Source organism: Myotis lucifugus, unplaced genomic scaffold (assembly GCF_000147115.1).
Source record: "Myotis lucifugus unplaced genomic scaffold, Myoluc2.0 scaffold_24, whole genome shotgun sequence".
NCBI classification, from domain to species: domain Eukaryota; kingdom Metazoa; phylum Chordata; class Mammalia; order Chiroptera; family Vespertilionidae; genus Myotis; species Myotis lucifugus.
In genome coordinates, this window is record NW_005871072.1 from 10,318,506 (window position 1) to 10,328,938 (window position 10,433).

Sequence of the window (10,433 nt, forward strand, 5' to 3'; positions counted from 1 at the left end):
CCTTGACCGGAATTGAACCCAGGACCCTTCAATCCTTGGGCTGACACTCTACCCACTGAGCCAAACTGGCTAGGGCATATATGACTTAATTTTAACTGTACTTTAAAAAAAACCTCTAATGTTTCAGTTATTTCCTTGTGTAGCTTTATATCAAAACTGTCCTCCAACATTTCAAACATCTGCTACTGAGAAGACTTTATTTGGTCCTCTCCAGTTCATAGTAAGCTTATTGATATAAGCAATCAGCCTAGATGTACCTCCAGCATTTAATCAGTATTACATACCAGAAGGGCTGATAGATGCAGTTATAAAGTATGAACTACTATTATCTGTTAAATCAAATAAAGATATAATCCCAAATTAAGAGTTATATCTATAAAGAAAAATAATTTATAAATGAAACACAAATATAACCCTGAGATAACTTTCACATTTCTCAAATGAAAGCAATTTATACTTTTTAAAACTTGTGATTTACTAACAGCTCCTATAATCACAGCAATTCTCACATTAGCATGCAGCACATGCTCATGACTTTGTAGTCTGGCTGTTCATTGAACCAATCCTTTTTGTTGCTGTTGTTGCTACTTAGATCTTGATTTTAATACTCATATATCCTAAGAGGCCATAAATGAATGATTAAATTGAGTTTTATTATTTAAAGTATCTTCATATTCAACTCATATATCCCTTTTGAAGTAAAATCCACTGATATATTACTATTTCCATTACACATACTACAATTTACAAGGCACACATCAGACCCATGAAAGAAATTTATTAATACCCAATAAAAACAGCTCTGAAGTCCATTCACCTAGAACTTCTCTTCTGAGTTTTAGATGCACATTTTCACCTTTGTGGTCGACACCTGCATCAATACCTAATATCCCCATTTTTATTAAAGAATCAACAACTACATTTAACCAGAAAACTCTTCAGTTTTCTGTTCTCTCCTTTCCCATTTAGTACACACATAATATGTCACCAAGTCCTTTTCCATATTACTTCACCCCTATTTTATTCCTGTAAGAAGTACCATACTAACCACAAATCAGGAGGCAAATTCAATCATTAGCCCCAACTACATTCTCGAGAATACAAAAAGCACACAACAGATATTAGCACATAAAACCCTGGAAGACTGCACTTAGAACTTCAGTTTAAAGATTTCATGTCCAAGTTCTCTCATGAAGAAGCTCTCAATATCCATTGTCACACCTGTGACCCTGCTAAACTCAGAGGTCAGTGCTAGGAGAAGATTGCAGTGATTCCAGCGTTGCTGTTCTTCCTTCTTTCTCATTGATAACAGCTGGGAGAAATGTTCCAATGACAATGGCCTTTTGGGAAATGCCTTAAAACTTCCTCCCACCTGAACAAAGATGTTGGAAAGACAGTGCTCAATAGAAAGTCTTAAGAGGAACCCCACCTACTTATAATTCCAGATGAAAAATGCTGTTTGTCATACCTTTCATTCAGATCTTGTGAAATGTGCTTACATTCTCTAATATAAGAAACCAGCACTCTTTGGAGAAATGGCTGATTCAAAGACTGAAGCAGTAAATAATATATAAGATGAGCCTGGTGCATTTTGTATTGTCAGAGACTAAGAAAGTGCCAAAACAACAACAAAAATCACAATAACAGAGATATGTCAAAGGACACAGGAGATATCAGACAGGTGGAGCTAAGGGACAACATGGGACACATAGATCCAGCTACACTGGCAGGGCACACAACCTACAATGTGCTAACCCAACGCCCACCTATCTGCAGTAAGATCGGGATACATGTACCAACTGCAGGAACTAAAAGTCATCTGAACATCATAATAGTCAAGTCACTCTTAACATCAAGAAGCATAGAGAGGAGTTAGAGGCTTTCATCCCAAATTGACTCAAACTTTTGACATGGCGTAATAGCTTAGAGTAAAAGCAGAGGCAAATCAGGCTTCTTGATTTGTTTTGCTTAAGAAGAGATCTTTTCTGAGCTAACTTTGTGTATGAAAGGCCCAGTAAAACCTGATGTAGAAACGTAGGTGGAATATGAATGGGTGGACAAAAGTAGGTTTACACTTGTTCGTATGGAAAATAATACAATAATTGATAAGTAATAATACAAGAATAAATGCTCTGTTCTAAGTCCTCACAGATGTAAATTTACTTTTGCCCATCCCAGTATATTGAGGTGATGTATATACTCCCATTCCCCCAACCTTAATTTAGCTGCTTTCAGCCCTCTGTACCAATACATGCTTCTGACCTGAGCAATAAACTATTTCTGCATTATGCAAGCTTCATTGAGAAATCCAAAGCAAATAATTGCCTTGGATATATGCAAATATGCTCAGCCTTGAATAAACAACAAATCCAATAGTAACAATAATAATTGTATTATATTTCTAGAAATTTCATGAGGAAATGCACCTCTGGTTCTTAACTAGATGAATTTGTGTCTCACAATGATGTTGCAATTCTTGCATCATCTGACAAGATTATGATTTTTTTTGAAGATTTATAAAGGTAGGGCCTACTTTAGACATTAGAGGGTGAGTAGTCCTTGAAGGGGCAGGTAATGTTTGATGTCATTGAACCAAGTGAGAGGAAGAACCTCAGACAAAACAAAACCATCAGATTTAAAGAGGACCATCCTTAACTTTCCTCATTCATCTGGAGGTTGAGGGATGCCAATATCCATCCAAAGGGAACACTTGGGTGATGGAGCTAGTGAGGTAGAGAACTTGTCAAGATCTTACCTTGCCCATGGGAATGGACCAGATCTGGCACTCTAGAGCAGGGGTCTTAAAACTATGGCCTGTAAGCAAAATTTGGCCTTACCTGACTTTTTAAAACTCTATTGGAACACAGTTCATTAAGTTACTGCTTTCACACTACAACTGCAGTTGAGCAGTTGCAACAGAGATAATTTGGCCCATAAGCCTAAAATATTTACTACCTAGCCCTTTATAACAAACTAGAGGCTTGATACATGAAATTTGTGCACAGGGGGTCCCCTCAGCCCAGCCTGCACCCTCTCCAATCTGGGACCCCTTGGGGGATATCCGATTGCCGGCAGTCGGACATCCCTCTTATAATCCTGGACCACTGGCTCCTAATCACTCACCTCACTGCCTACCTGGTTGCTACTAACTGCCCCGCTGCCATCCTGATCGTCCCTCACTGCCTCTGCATGCCAGCCTGATTGCCCCTAACTTCCCCCCTGCCAGCCAGGTCACCCCTAATTGCCCCCTCCCTGCCAGCCTAGTTGCCCTTCACTGCCCCCCCTGCTAGCCTAATTGCCCCCAACTCTCCCCCTCCTGCCAGTCTGGTCGCCCCCAACTGTCCCCCCATGCCAGCCTGGTCGCCCCACGCAGCCTGCTTGTTCAGTCGTTTGGTTATCCCTCACTAACCCCCCTGCTGGCCTGGTTGTAGGCAGCCATCTTGTGAGGGCATGAGGGAAATATTTGCATATTACGTCTTCATTATATAGGATGTTTGCCAATCTGATATAGAGAACAAAATGCAAGATGGATTATTTTAAAGAGGCATAGTATTCTCTATCATTGTTTTCTTATGTACTCCTGAATATAGAAAAATATTCTACCATGTCCCCAGTTAAGCTATAGTGAAACAAAAACAAAGCTCTATCTCTAAATATGGAACAGAAAGTCAAAGGGTAAGTCGTGCCCCTGGCAGCTATAATGGGGATAGCAAATAACACCAAGGGCTGATGGCAGCCTCAGGGTACAGCTCTGCCATTATCTTCTCCTCTAGGGCCAACCTCAAAAGGCAATGTTTCTTTTTCCTTATTTTACCCAACAATAAAGATAGATTTATTTTTTTGTTTTGTTTTTAATTGGCATGGAATTAACAGATAATAAAATTTACTAATTTTAGTTGTACAGCCTTAAATATATATATATATAAGGCTATCACCACCACTACAATCATATTGAACACTTCCATCACCCCAAAAAGTTCAAATATAGCATTTCTTTGTAGTCAATCCCTTCCTCTTGTTTTTGGCCCTGGCAACCAGTGATCCACTTTCTGACATTATAGTTTTGCCTTTTCTAATTTTTCATACAAATAGAATCATAAGATAATGTAATATACAGCATGATGACTATAGTTAATAGTACCATATTGAGTACTGGATATATTTTTTTTTAACTATGTAAGGAGATGACATGTTAATTTGACTGTAGTAATCATTTCACTATGTAAAGGCATTGTTTCTGTACATACCAGTATTCTTCCTGTGTCTTCAATTTATTATTTACAATATATTTCTAACCTACTTATGAAAGAGGCTTACAAAAAACACGCATAGAATAGTTTATAAAGAAGATTGTAGAAGAGATTCAAAATCACAGAACAGCTTTTTATTAAGAATGCTATTTCCAGTTGACTACATGTTTAGAACAAACTCTACCTTCAAACCGCTGTTGCTAAGACCATATTAACATAATCAGGATACAGCCTGCCAGATTATAATTGCATTTACAATCCTAGATTCTGTTATAAACTATGAATTGCCATCATGTACATTCAGTAGGGCTGACTCTCATTCTCTCTATCTTTATTTATTTATTCATTCAACATTCATTGAACTTCCCCTGTGCCACCGGCATTCTGGGAAGCACGTCGGCAGCACGAGCCAAGCTCATTCTGCAATTTTCCTGCATCCGGTGGCCTCCTCTGGCAGGGAAGAAATTTTTCAAAGATATATGACATAATGATGAGGTGCTGACATTTCTGTTTTGTCAACATTGATGAGCTCAGAAAAATTTCCCCTGTGTTCTCTGCCTTTTAAAAAATGAGCTTAGTGAGTAGAAGGAATATGAGCAATCAAAACAAAACCAAAAGAGTAAATACTTGATGTAGAAAATTGCTTCAGTTTTTGAGAGGATTGGGGAAAGCAGAGGAAGTAAGTATGCATTGGCTAAAAGGACAGAAAAATATTAAACAAGTTAATGAGAACATAATAATGAATCTACTCACTGTTCCTGGGGAAGGATTATACAAAGATTGGTTTTGCAGTGTCTCCTAGAAAAGAGGGAAAAATCAAGTCATTAAGTGAAGACTTCTACCACCCAAAGTATCACTATTCCTTCAATGCCTATTGATAAGAGCATTATTATTACTGTACCAAAGTGAATTGGCCCCCAAATGATCACTTTCTTTAGGGTTTTGATTATTCATCCTGGGAGAGCTTCTACTCAGTGCCCTCATCTGGATGGTGGGTAGACCACATGCTTCAAAGGGGGTAGGCACCCTGGTTAACACACAAGCACAAACTCTAAAATGTTATTCCTTCAAATACTTGATTAACATTTAATGATTTTAAAAGGAAATATTTATATTTAATGTTTAAATCCTGGTGCAAATTAACATGAAAGCCCTTTGCCTTGGAAGCAGAGCCCATTTGGATATGCTATGCTAAGGTTGTCAAACACATTCAGCTTTGCAGAGAAGGAGCTAGAGGAAGTTGGTGAGAGTAAGAGCTGGTGGGTTAGCTAGGGTCTCCAAGGTTATCAAGAAAAAGACAGAAAATTCTGGCCAAAGTGACTGCTTTTGAAAATGAAAGAAAAAAAAAGCCACTGAAATCATAAAAGCTGATTGTTTACATAAAAGAAAGTAACTCCAAGTAGATTTCATTTTTCTTTCTTATTGTTATTACTTATGCTTAGCTTTCCATTCAAAGCTTCCTAGTCTATACTTGATCTGCAGCACCAAACACATTTAACGTTAAGTAGTTAGCTTCAGTATAAAATTAGTCACTATGTAATTACTGGAAAGACAAGTTCATAACTGTAAAAGAAACGACAGAACTCTTTAAAACTCCTTCCATGCTGAGGAAATGTTTGTTCCTTCCAGGGTATCATTTTTTCAAACTGCTTTTCAGACTTCCTAGATTTTGTGGAGATTTTCAAAAACAAAGCAAGGTTTCAAATGGTTATGTGAAATTCTAGAATTTGCTAGAGGATATATTTCTTATTTATTCCTTCTTATTTTTTTATATCGCTGCCTCCAAATTCGATTTTACCCACACTGTGTCACTGCAGTGTTTCCCCAAGCAAGGTATGAGTGAAACATTTGTTTAGTAAATATTTATTGAATAACTTGCAGTCAACATAGTATCTCACAAATAGTCAGTGCTCAATAAAAAAATAATAATAAGTTGGCTACATCTGGAATGTGTCTTTATTCTGAGGGCACCTTGTAGCCCTTTAAAGATACCTGAAATGCAGATTCTACCTCCAGCTAGGGTCTAGAAAATAGAAAAGTCCATGTGAGTAGTATAGAAAACCATCATGGAATTCAAAGCAGGAAGAACACTCCCTTATGGGGGGTTTCAGAGAAGTACTTCTGATAAAGGAGGCCTTAGAGCTTGAACAAGAAAGATGTCTAGAATTCAGGTCTCTGGATACATAGCAAAAGGTCACAGTGGGCTGAGGGAACATGAGAGAACATAAGCCGAGTCATGAAATGTGTACAGCCACTTCAGTCCCAGCTTTAGGTAAAGAATTATAACATACTAGAGGCCCAGTGTATGAAATTCGTGTGTGGGTAGAGTCCCTAGGCCTGGCTGGCGATCAGGGCCGATCTGTGGGGTGACTGGTGGGGTGATCAGGGCCCCCCCACTCACACCCACTTTGGCTGTCCTGGCGCTGCCCACTCGCCAGCCCTGCCCTCCACCTCCGCCGCTGGTCACCTCCCTCTGAGGGGCGACCTGCAGAGTGATGGGGAGGGGGGGGGCGACCTGCTCTGGCACCCGCCTTGGCTGGCCTGGGAACTGCAGGCTGGGGGCAGCTCCTGCATTGAGTGTCTGCCCCTGGTGGTCAGTGTGCATCATAGCAACGGGTCCTTCTGCCAGTGGTTCTGCTGTTCAGTCAATTTGCATATTAGGCTTTTATTATATAGAATGCTACTGAGAATGAAAAAAGGAATACCATAAAAGGCAAGAGAGAAAATTATCAATCCAATATTCAATTTAAAATGTTTCATTCCTTCAACTAGCATTGAGCACCTATTAGATCTACGAACTGATTATGCAAAGACCAGTAAAACAAAATTTTTATCCTTGAATTGTTCATAGCTTAGTGGTGAAGACCAACACATAACTCAATGTTTTCAATATAAGTACTATGTTAAAGTAGACAGAGAAGAAGCATATAACTCTGACTGGGGAGGAAAGTCAAGGAAAGCTTCTTTAGAAGATAAAATGAAACTTAACCTTGAAGGTGAAAAAGCAGTTAACAGGTAAGTGAAAAGGCATGGCCAGGGAGGCCTCAGACACAGTGCAGGGGCTGCAGGTGCAGGCAGTGAAGTAAGGTTTCTTACAATTCTATTTCCACACACTCCATCCAACATACATGATTAACTACAAACCGATTTAAAGTTTGCTTTATCAGCACTTGCTTTATAAATAAACTGGAGGCCCTGTGCACAAATTCGTGCACCAGTGGGGTCCCTTGGCCTGGCCTGCGGGATCAGGCCAAAACTGGCTCTCCGACATCCCCTAAGGGGTCCCAGATTTCGAGAGGGCACAGACCAGGCTGAGGGACCCCACTGGTGCACAATCAGGGCCAGGAAGGGATGCGGGAGGTTGGCAAGCCAGGGAGGGACCGCATGAAGGCTCTAGGGTAGCGGTTCTCAACCTGTGGGTCCGACCCCTTTGGTGGTCGAACGACCCTTTCACAGGAGTCAGCTAAGACCATCCTGCATATCAGATATTTACATTATGATTCATAACAGTAGCAACATTACAGTTATGAAGTAGCAACGAAAATAATTTTATGGTTGGGTCACAACATGAGGAACTGTATTTAAAGGGCCAGAAGGTTGAGAACCACTGCTCTAGGGCATGTTCACCCCGTCTCGCTCAGTCTCGATCAGCCAGACCCCAGCAGCAAGCTAACCTGCTGGTCGGAGTGTCTACCCCCTGGTGGTCAGTGCACATCACAGCGAGTGGTTGATCAGCCTTAGCATATCATTAGCATATTACACTTTGATTGGTTGAATGGATGACCAGATGATTGGACACTTAGCATATTAGACTTTTATTATATAGGATAGGACATTAACATTTCATTCATTCAACAAATATTTATTGAGCCAAGCTTGTCCACACAGTGTTCTCTGCTTTTTAAATTCCTTCCTAGCTTTTCTCTCCCTGGCTTGGCAATCTTCTCCATCTCCACACACCAAACTTTTACCCATCCACCAAGGCCCATCTATTCAAAGCCATAATTTTAGTGAAACCTTTGTTAATATTTCAAAAAAATTATTTCTACCTACCCCATACGCTTTCCTTGTCCTACATTGTTATACTACATTTTGACTTCTATAATTATGTTGATACCAAAATCAATAGAATATTGTGATTTGTTTCTCTTTTTATCCTGTACAAGACTAGAACAATGTTTTACACCACCAACTTTTGCTGAAGTGAATTGACAAGATTATTTCAAGAATAAGTCAAGTATATATGTGGGTCTATATTTATAGGTCTATAAATAAATGTAGCATATATTTGTATATACAGTTCCTTACATAAAAATCAACTGACAGACACAGCCATTTCAGTACATAGAGACAACACCAGGGCAAGTGCGAGCCAACTGGGCACTGGGTGACCTTGTGCCTGCTGAGGAGAAGTAATTAAACATGGGCAAGAGAGATCCTATGAAGCCAAGAGACAAAATGTCATTGTATGCTTTCTTTGTGCAAACTTGCTCGGAGAAACACAAGAAAAAATACCCAGATGCTTCAGTCAACTCTCAGAGATTTCTAAGAAGTGCTCAGAGAGGTGGAAGACCATATATGCTAAGGAGAAAGGAAAATTTGAAGAGATGGCAAAGGTGGACAAGGCCCGTTATAAGAGAGAAGTGAAAACTTATATCCCTCCTAAAGGGAAAACAAAAAGGAAATTACAGGATCCCAATGTAACCAAGATGCCTCCTTCAGCCTTTTGTTTGTTTGTTTTGATCTGAGTATCACCCAAATGTCAAAGGAGAGCATCCCGGCCTATCCACTGGTGACATTTCAAAGAATCTGGGAGAGACGTGGAATAACCCTGCTGCAGATGACAAGCAGCCTTATGAAAAGAAGGCTGCTAAGCTGAAGGAGAAATATGAAAAGGATACTACTGCATACCAAGCTAAAGGAAAGTCTGATGTGGCCAAAAAGGGAGATGTCAAGGTTGAGAAAAGCAAGAAAAAGAAGAAAGAGGAGCCCTAACCGGTTTGGCTCAGTGTATAGAGCATTGGCCTGCGGACTGAAAGGTCCCAGGTTTGATTCCGGTCAAGGGCATATACCTTGGTTGTGGGCACATCCCCAGTAGAGGGTGTGCGGGAGGCAGCTGATCGATGTTTCTCTCTCATCGATGTTTCTAGCTCTCTATCCCTCTCCCTTCCGCTCTGTAAAAAAATCAATAAAATATATTTTAAAAGAAGAAGGAAGAGGAGGAAGATGAAGAGGATGAGGACAAAGATGAAGAAGATTATGAAGATGAAGGTGATGATGATAAATAACTTGGTTGTAGTGCAGTTATTTTTTGTCTATAAAGCATTTAAACCCCCTCCTCCCCAACACAATTCACACCTTTTCTTTTTTTTTTCAGAGAGGAAGGGAAAGGGAGAGAGAGATAGAAACATCAATGATGAGAGAGCATCACTGATTGGCTGCCTCCTGCACAACCCCTACTGGTTCGAACCCACAATCTGGGCATGTGCCCTAGACCAGAATCGAACCCAGGAACCTGCAGGCCGACACTCTGTCCACTGAGCCAAACCGAATAGGGCAACTAACTCCTTTTAAAGAAAAAAATTGAAATGTGAAGAAAAAAAAGTCTACTGACATATGTAAAAACAAAATGCACCTTCAGCAAAATTTTCTATAGTATTTTTACTACTTTTCTCCATAGTTATTGATCTGTACAATGAACTAGTGATACTAGAGAATAAAACCTTAGAAACCATGCTAGAAGGGTGTTAATACTGAATAACTTCAAATATATGACATTATAAAAAAAGATTAAACTATAGGGAAATAAAGAATGTTGCCCTAGTCCATGGTTGGCAAACTGCAGCTTGCGAGCCACGTGCGGCTCTTTGGCCCCTTGAGTGTGGCTCTTCCTAAGCCTTAGGAGTACCCTAATTAAGTTAATAACAATGTACCTACCTATATAGTTTAAGTTTTAAAAATTTGGCTCTCAAAAGAAATTTCAATCATTGTACTGTTGATATTTGGCTCTGTTGACTAATGAGTTTGCCGACCACTGCCCTAGCTGGTTTGGCTCAGTGGGTAGAGTGAAGGGTCCCGGGTTTGATTCCAGTCAAACCAGTGTGAGGCGTGCAGGAGGCAGCTGATCAATGATTCTCTCTCATCATTGATGTTTCTATCTCTCTCTCCCTCTCAGTTCCTCTC

General features: G+C 39.9%; 1 pseudogene; it reads left to right on the forward strand.

Moving 5' to 3' along the window:
* Positions 1-8,672: 8,672 nt before the first annotated feature.
* On the forward strand, positions 8,673-9,538 carry LOC102437772 (annotated as a pseudogene).
* Positions 9,539-10,433: the final 895 nt, after the last annotated feature.